This window comes from Mytilus galloprovincialis, chromosome 10 (assembly GCF_965363235.1).
Source record: "Mytilus galloprovincialis chromosome 10, xbMytGall1.hap1.1, whole genome shotgun sequence".
In the NCBI taxonomy this organism is placed as follows: Eukaryota; Metazoa; Mollusca; class Bivalvia; order Mytilida; family Mytilidae; genus Mytilus; species Mytilus galloprovincialis.
In genome coordinates, this window is record NC_134847.1 from 27,003,261 (window position 1) to 27,013,296 (window position 10,036).

The 10,036-nt window shown below is 29.1% G+C and overlaps 2 long non-coding RNA genes across 2 annotated transcripts; both read right to left on the bottom strand.

Moving 5' to 3' along the window:
• Positions 1-1,467: 1,467 nt before the first annotated feature.
• LOC143047293 (uncharacterized) lies at positions 1,468-5,121 on the bottom strand. The gene is made up of 2 exons (XR_012969482.1): positions 5,035-5,121; positions 1,468-4,742 (listed from the first exon to the last, which is right to left on the bottom strand). It is a non-coding gene; the product is annotated as an uncharacterized LOC143047293 (long non-coding RNA).
• A 2,755-nt stretch (positions 5,122-7,876) lies between these two features.
• Positions 7,877-8,934, bottom strand: LOC143049063 (uncharacterized). Its single transcript, XR_012970033.1, has 3 exons — positions 8,882-8,934; positions 8,212-8,279; positions 7,877-7,944 (listed from the first exon to the last, which is right to left on the bottom strand). It is a non-coding gene; the product is annotated as an uncharacterized LOC143049063 (long non-coding RNA).
• Positions 8,935-10,036: the final 1,102 nt, after the last annotated feature.

Sequence of the window (10,036 nt, forward strand, 5' to 3'; positions counted from 1 at the left end):
GTATAATGTAGTAAAATACATCATTTGACTTTGCTTGAAACTTTGTACATACATTCAGTTTCGGTTTGTGTGTGTGTGTGTGTTATCCGATAAATTAATGGGGTGTGTGTGGTATCATTTGTGAAAATCGGCTATTCTCCTGTCAAACGACCATTTATCGTAATTATTTGATTGATTAAATCAAAATCAAAGATGATGAATTAAAAAATGCATTCTTTTTCCACTAAAAACTCCCATAACATTGACTTTTCAGAAATTTTGTTATAAAAACATATGAGGTGTGTGTGTTATCTGGTGAAATTTTGGAACTGTGTCGAAGTGTTAGCATTAACTGCACGCTTTCCAGCAAGGATAATTGTGTATTTCAAAACTAGATAGTATCCGACATTCGGTGCACTACCTTAGTTATTAAATTTTATTGATATAAACAAGTAAATACGACTACTTACCTTTCAAGCGGTCTGCTCGACTGTTACTTCCGGTGTGTGTATATCCATCACGTGATTTTGATTGTACCCCTTGTCATTGGTATTAAATGAATTACGTGTATTTATTATCTGAATAAAATGCACTCGACTTTTGCAAGTGGCTACTCCCAATTGATTTTTGGAATCAGCGTTCAATAAGCTGTCATTCGACGCTAAAATTGACATTTAAACCGAATTTTAATATTTTCATATAAAAAAGATCTGTACTGGTGGAAAGACCATCAATGGTTCTCTGAACAATTGGTTTTTAATTGTTAATGAGTTTGTGCCAATAAAAATATTTGCATTTGTATTTGTTATTTTTAGTGGTACATCAGTTCGGAAGGTCTCTTCTTTCTTATATGGCTTTAGAGGTATGTTGAAAATTGGCATGAAGAAAGGTGATACCTGTACGATTCAGGACATACCTGATTTGTAAGAGGTTAAACTTAAGATAAAAAATTTAGAAAGCTATGAAAATTGCAAAATTTGGTTGAACAGATAGGGACTTTTAATTGGTGGTCTGACACCTTCTATATGTATGTGCCTGTCAAAAGTCAGGAGCCTGTAACTAAGTGGTTGTCGTTTGTTTATGTGTTACATATTTGTTTTTCTTCCATTTCTTGCACATAAATTAGGCCGTTAGTTTCTCGTTTGAATTGATTTACATATCATTTGGGGCCTTTTATAGCTGACTATGCGGTTTGGGCTTAGCTCATTGTTGAAGGCCATAAGGTGACCTATAGTTGTTAATTTCTGTGTCATTTTGTCTCTAATGGAGAATTGTCCTATCTGCAATAATAACACATCTTTTTAATATGTGCATCACCGTATAAGGAGAGTAATGAGATGTTACATAGGTTTTATCAAGGATTCATATAGTACTATCAGACATAATTGTATTACAAGTCTGGTACTATACACATTCTCGGTTTTCAAATACATTTTATTTAAGAATCTTTCAAAATAATTTATAGGCTTAAACAAAATAAACAATATATTCATATTGCTGATAACCTAGACATCATATTTTATTTTCATCAACATAATAAACATGCATACAAGTTTAGCAAATATAGCATACGTCATAACACATAAAGAAAACTCTAAAAAAGTAATGCACCATGTTTAAAATAACATGACAAAAATCAGCATCATGACAAAAAATACAAAATATATTGTAACTTGTAGTGTTATGTCACTGTAGTACATCTTTGAATCTGCATCATAAGTAAGGTATAATGAGAAATATATTAGTCTTAACTACACTACAATAATAACAAACACAAAGCAATGCATTTAGCCGTGCAGACTTACAGAGCCGGCGTTTAATGTATATTTATATTATAAATCATGACATATATGAAATAAAAATACATTCCAAATGAGTACACAGAAAGAATAAACATCTGAAACAAGTTTAGTCTGAATCAATAAGAGCCCACATCTCTATGTATGTATTTATGTATATATCCGTCTTTAACGTAACCTCACCGCCCAGGAAAAACCATCAAAAACTTTACTAAAGAAATTGATATGGAAACCTGTGTTCGGAGCAAGTGCAAGGCACGCCTCGGGACATTGATGCCAAACTCCATCACAAGAAAAAACAGCAAAATAATATACAATATAAGTTTTATAGTGTTGAACGTCTGTGGCTAAAATGATTTTCAAACACAAGAAAATTAAAAACCCGCTTTCACCCTATTAACATAATAATACTTATTGACACAATCCAAATGATTGGTCCACGTAACCACGTGCAGAACTACACATAACAAAACCCGCCAAAAACATACTGTTGTTATAAAACATTCCTTTTAGACAACATTTTCCCGCTATACTCCGAAACGCGGGTAAATACATTTCTACAATATAAATGTTTTGTTGATTCATTTCAATTTCCTGGATACCTGAGTTCTGTGGGTTTGTTATAAAAATACTTGATAGCTGACAATGTCCAGTACATGCAACTCTGCTTGCACCTTTATGTGTGAGGCATGTACAAATATTGATTGTGAAATGGGTTTGTTATAAAAAGAAAGTTGATAGCTGACTCTGTCCAGTACATGCAACTCTGCTTGCACCTTTTTGTGTGAGGCATGTACAAATATTGATTGAGATATAAAAAAAACATTTAATATATCAATACATTTAGTAGGATGTCTACAGGGTCCAGTAGACTATACTTCATTATCTAACCAATAAGGGAATTAACCTTGTTAGCCATCAGTAATTTTGCACATCCATGTTACCAAATGAAGCAAAAATTTATATTTAGGAATTGTTTTCACTTGTGCTTAAATTAAGAACATAAATGTTCTTATTTTTAAAATTCCATCCATCAAAATGTGTCAGTTACAATTTGAATTTTATTTCCAAAATGTGTCGGTTACAATTTGAATTCTATTTCCAAAATGTGTCAGTTACAATTTGAATTCAATTTCCAAAATGTGTCAGTTACAATTTGAATTCAATTTCCAAAATGTGTCAGTTACAATTTGAATTCAATTTCCAAAATGTGTCAGTTACAATTTGAATTCTATTTCCAAACTGTCAGTTACAATTTGAATTCTATTTCCAAAATGTGTCAGTTACAATTTGAATTCTATTTCCAAAATGTGTCAGTTACAATTTGAATTCAATTTCCAAAATGTGTCAGTTACAATTTGAATTCTATTTCCAAACTGTCAGTTACAATTTGAATTCTATTTCCAAAATGTGTCAGTTACAATTTGAATTCAATTTCCAAAATGTGTCAGTTACAATTTGAATTCAATTTCCAAAATGTGTCAGTTACAATTTGAATTCAATTTCCAAAATGTGTCAGTTACAATTTGAATTCTATTTCCAAACTGTCAGTTACAATTTGAATTCTATTTCCAAAATGTGTCAGTTACAATTTGAATTCAATTTCCAAAATGTGTCAGTTACAATTTGAATTCAATTTCCAAAATGTGTCAGTTACAATTTGAATTCAATTTCCAAAATGTGTCAGTTAAAATTTGAATTCAATTTCCAAAATGTGTCAGTTACAATTTGAATTCCATTTCCAAAATGTGTCAGTTACAATTTGAATTCTATTTCCAAAATATGTCAGTTACAATATGAATTTTCCATTTCCAAAAATTATGAATTAAAAAGTTTAAATAGTTCAAATGTTCATGCAATAAATTTAATATTGTTTCTTTTTCAATGAAAATAAAATATCAAATATATATCATTTCAGAATTACATTGCGAGATTGCGAGTTCCCTTTGAATGACAAAACCATATCCTGAAGACATAGAAATTACTGATTCCTCCATAGAAAAAACAAGAAACACACCAATAGGAACTCCTCAGTAACTCAGAACCAACTATGTTAAATGTTAGTGAAGATGCAGCGCTGCAATCAAGTGTATTTCTGAAATGATTATTTGATATTTGCTTAGCCCACCACAAAACTTTTAAGATATAGATTAAAGGAGCATGAACTAAACTATTAGTTTAATAGAATTTTAATTGTGTTGATAAAAATTAGAAATAATTTTAACAAAATTACTTTCTTTTTGTTTTTATCTTACAAAAACAATGATGGATATACAAGAAAAAAACCAAATGATTAAGTTATTGTTTGGGTGTTCCAATCGATTACTCAAAAGATATCCATTTGTACAAAAAAAGGAACATACACAATATTTTAATTTCTTCATCAGTAGATATGGTAACTTGTTAATTTTAAACATTGTTTCCATTTTAGGCATTTTAAGATCCTATAAAGAGCTGGTATTAACTGCAACCAACACCATTGTTCAACTGATCTTTTGGCTATACATCATTTTCTAATTTCAAAAATTGAAGTTGCTGGCAACCCAGAAGAATGTGATATATATATATTTTGAACAGAAATGATTGAAACTCAACATGAATTTCAAACAATCTTAATAGTCATATTGTTCCAATTACCTTAAAAATAAATTCAGGTAAATATGTACATATCTTATAAAATTAAATTGACAATCAGAACCTACTTTTAAAAATAAGAATATTGAAGATTTTTTTACAGTGCATCCTCAATTGTGCATGTTAATATTTCGTTGAAGACATATTGAGGGCACTTAACAAATTATCATATGATATTATGAACATTACAGAATTTTATTATCTAAATCTATAAACAATATTATTAGATTTCCCAAAGCAATAAACTGTCTCATCACAACAATCAGTTCAACATGTTTGGCTGCCTAACTGCACCTGCTACGACTGAAACATCATCTGTTTAAGTTGAATCTGTAACAAAAACAATTTGGAAATTAATGTGATGGATGTTTTATGTTAAATCCTAAATTGGAGACAGGTATATTTTTAACAATCTCTATAGTCATTCTGATAAAAATATACTTCACATGAATAAATCTGAATGAAAGAAAAATTTAAGACCAATGTCTGTTATAAAGCTTATACTTCAGTGCCCTCAAATACCTACATGTAAGCTCAGTTTATTGTTTCCAGCAAAAATTGTTTTATTAACTAATAAACGTAGACATATTTTTGAGAAATATTGTTATGAACAAATACTTACATGCAACTTTTCCTAATGTGCTTTCTACAATAGAAGCATCTTTCATGGTATAGGAGTGTTCCATATTGAGGCTGTATCTGTAACAAAAACAAAAAACATACATAATTTTATATATGAATTTCAGTTTTAAAAAAGACTATTTCCAGTTGCAAACCACTCAAGAAATTAAGGGAGTTCGCTTCTCAGTTTCAAAGTAATTAACTTTTCAAAACACTAGTTTATATAGATAGGGGATTAATAAATGAATCCAAAGAGCAATATATATAGGTCACCGTGCTTGTTTTTGAGATAAAAGAAATTGATTTAAGACAAAATTTGTCATATTTTTTGGCTATTGAAATTAATGTGATGTGTTTTATGTCAAATTTTAAATCAGCGACACTTAATTTACAACTACTATCAATTCTAATTAAAAAATGCCGCATTCGAATCGAAATTTTAATAAAAGAAATTGATTTAAGACCAAATTTGTCATAAAATTCTAAGCTATTGTTACAGTAAAACATAGTTTCAAGTACAATTTCAATGAGCAAATACTAACATGTGACTCATCCTGGTGCGTTATCTTCCATGAAATCCCTCTCGTTGGAGTGGAACATATATGGGTATCTGTAACAAAAGGAAATTATAAATTAGTATCAGCTTTAAAATGGGAAAGATTTTTTGGCTATTGAAATTAATGTGATATGTTTTATGTCAAATTTTAAATCAGCAACACTTAATTTACAATTACTATCAATTCTAATTAAAAAATGCCGCATTCGAATCGAAATTTTAATAAAAGAAATTGATTTAAGACCAAATTTGTCATAAAATTCTAAGCTATTGTTACAGTAAAACATAGTTACGAGTACAATTTTAATGAGCAAATACTAACATGTGACTCATCCTCAAGCGTTATCTTCCATGAAATCCCTCTCGTTGGAGTGGAACATATATGGGTATCTGTAACAAAAGGAAATTATAACTTAGTATCAGCTTTAAAATGGGGAATATTTTTTGGCTATTGAAATTAATGTGATGTGTTTTATGTCAAATTTTAAATCAGCGACACTTAATTTACAATTACTATCAATTCTAATTAAAAAATGCCGCATTCGAATCGAAATTTTAATAAAAGAAATTGATTTAAGACCAAATTTGTCATAAAATTCTAAGCTATTGTTACAGTAAAACATAGTTTCAAGTACAATTTCAATGAGCAAATACTAACATGTGACTCATCCTGGTGCGTTATCTTCCATGAAATCCCTTGTTGGAGTGGAACATATATGGGTATCTGTAACAAAAGGAAATTATAAATTAGTATCAGCTTTTAAATGGGGAAGATTTTTTGGCTATTGAAATTAATGTGATGTGTTTTATGTCAAATTTTAAATCAGCGACACTTAATTTACAATTACTATCAATTCTAATTTAAAAATGCCGCATTCGAATCGAAATTTTAATAAAAGAAATTGATTTAAGACCAAATTTGTCATAAAATTCTAAGCTATTGTTACAGTAAAACATAGTTTCAAGTACAATTTTAATGAGCAAAAACTAACATGTGACTCATCCTGGTGCGTTATCTTCCATGAAATCCCTCTCGTTGGAGTGGAACATATATGGGTATCTGTAACAAAAGGAAATTATAAATTAGTATCAGCTTTAAAATGGGGAATATTTTTTGGCTATTGAAATTAATGTGATGTGTTTTATGTCAAATTTTAAATCAGCGACACTTAATTTACAATTACTATCAATTCTAATTTAAAAATGCCGCATTCGAATCGAAATTTTAATAAAAGAAATTGATTTAAGACCAAATTTGTCATAAAATTCTAAGCTATTGTTACAGTAAAACATAGTTTCAAGTACAATTTTAATGAGCAAATACTAACATGTGACTCATCCTGGTGCGTTATCTTCCATGAAATCCCTCGTTGGAGTGGAACATATATGGGTATCTGTAACAAAAGGAAATTATAAATTAGTATCAGCTTTTAAATGGGGAATATTTTTTGGCTATTGAAATTAATGTGATGTGTTTTATGTCAAATTTTAAATCAGCAACACTTAATTTACAATTACTATCAATTCTAATTAAAAAATGCTGCATTCGAATCGAAATTTTAATAAAAGAAATTGATTTAAGACCAAATTTGTCATAAAATTCTAAGCTATTGTTACAGTAAAACATAGTTTCAAGTACAATTTCAATGAGCAAATACTAACATGTGACTCATCCTGGTGCGTTATCTTCCATGAAATCCCTCGTTGGAGTGGAACATATATGGGTATCTGTAACAAAAGGAAATTATAAATTAGTATCAGCTTTAAAATGGCGAAGATTTTTTGGCTATTGAAATTAATGTGATGTGTTTTATGTCAAATTTTAAATCAGCGACACTTAATTTACAATTACTATCAATTCTAATTAAAAAATGCCGCATTCGAATCGAAATTTTAATAAAAGAAATTGATTTAAGACCAAATTTGTCATAAAATTCTAAGCTATTTACTAACATGCGACTCATCCTGGTGCGTTATCTTCCATGAAATCCCTCGTTGGAGTGGAACATATATGGGTATCTGTAACAAAAGGAAATTATAAATTAGTATCAGCTTTAAAATGGGGAATATTTTTTGGCTATTGAAATTAATGTGATGTGTTTTATGTCAAATTTTAAACCAGCGACACTTAATTTGCAATTACTATCAATTCTAATTAAAAAATGCCGCATTCGAATCGAAATTTTAATAAAAGAAATTGATTTAAGACAAAATTTGTCATAAAATTCTAAGCTATTGTTACAGTAAAACATAGTTTCAAGTACAATTTTAATGAGCAAAAACTAACATGTGACTCATCCTGGTGCGTTATCTTCCATGAAATCCCTCTCGTTGGAGTGGAACATATATGGGTATCTGTAACAAAAGGAAATTATAAATTAGTATCAGCTTTAAAATGGGGAATATTTTTTTATTATTGAAATTAATGTGATGTGTTTTATGTCAAATTTTAAATCAGCAAATTTAATTTACAATTACTATCAATTCTAATTAAAAAATGCCGCATTCGAATCGAAATTTTAATAAAAGAAATTGATTTAAGACCAAATTTGTCATAAAATTCTAAGCTATTGTTACAGTAAAACATAGTTTCAAGTACAATTTTAATGAGCAAAAACTAACATGTGACTCATCCATGTGCGTTATCTTCCATGAAATCCCTCTCGTTGGAGTGGAACATATATGGGTATCTGTAACAAAAGGAAATTATAAATTAGTATCAGCTTTAAAATGGGGAAGATTTTTTGGCTATTGAAATTAATGTGATGTGTTTTATGTCAAATTTTAAATCAGCGACACTTAATTTACAATTACTATCAATTCTAATTTAAAAATGCCGAATTCGAATCGAAATTTTAATAAAAGAAATTGATTTAAGACCAAATTTGTCATAAAATTCTAAGCTATTGTTACAGTAAAACATAGTTTCAAGTACAATTTCAATGAGCAAATACTAACATGTGACTCATCCTGGTGCGTTATCTTCCATGAAATCCCTCGTTGGAGTGGAACATATATGGGTATCTGTAACAAAAGGAAATTATAAAATAGTATCAGCTTTAAAATGGGGAATATTTTTTGGCTATTGAAATTAATGTGATGTGTTTTATGTCAAATTTTAAATCAGCGACACTTAATTTACAATTACTATCAATTCTAAGTAAAAAATGCCGCATTCGAATCGAAATTTTAATAAAAGAAATTGATTTAAGACCAAATTTGTCATAAAATTCCAAGCTATTGTTACAGTAAAACATAGTTTCGAGTACAATTTTAATGAGCAAATACTAACATGTGACTCATCCTGGTGCGTTATTTTCCATGAAATCCCTCGTTGGAGTGGAACATATATGGTCATCTGTAACAAAAGGAAATTATAAATTAGTATCAGCTTTAAAATGGGGAATATTTTTTGGCTATTGAAATTAATGTAATGTGTTTTATGTCAAATTTTAAATCAGCGACACTTAATTTACAATTACTATCAATTCTAATTAAAAAATGCCGCATTCGAATCGAAATTTTAATAAAAGAAATTGATTTAAGACCAAATTTGTCATAAAATTCTAAGCTATTGTTACAGTAAAACATAGTTTCAAGTACAATTTCAATGAGCAAATACTAACATGTGACTCATCCTGGTGCGTTATCTTCCATGAAATCCCTCGTTGGAGTGGAACATATATGGGTATCTGTAACAAAAGGAAATTATAAATTAGTATCAGCTTTAAAATGGGGAATATTTTTTGGCTATTGAAATTAATGTGATGTGTTTTATGTCAAATTTTAAATCAGCAACACTTAATTTACAATTACTATCAATTCTAATTAAAAAATGCCGCATTCGAATCGAAATTTTAATAAAAGAAATTGATTTAAGACCAAATTTGTCATAAAATTCTAAGCTATTGTTACAGTAAAACATAGTTTCAAGTACAATTTTAATGAGCAAAAACTAACATGTGACTCATCCATGTGCGTTATCTTCCATGAAATCCCTCTCGTTGGAGTGGAACATATATGGGTATCTGTAACAAAAAGAAATTATAAATTAGTATCAGCTTTAAAATGGGGAAGATTTTTTGGCTATTGAAATTAATGTGATGTGTTTTATGTCAAATTTTAAATCAGCGACACTTAATTTACAATAACTATCAATTCTAATTTAAAAATGCCGCATTCGAATCGAAATTTTAATAAAAGAAATTGATTTAAGACCAAATTTGTCATAAAATTCTAAGCTATTGTTACAGTAAAACATAGTTTCAAGTACAATTTCAATGAGCAAATACTAACATGTGACTCATCCTGGTGCGTTATCTTCCATGAAATCCCTCTCGTTGGAGTGGAACATATATGGGTATCTGTAACAAAAGGAAATTATAAATTAGTATCAGCTTTAAAATGGGGAATATTTTTTGGCTATTGAAATTAATGTGATGTGTTT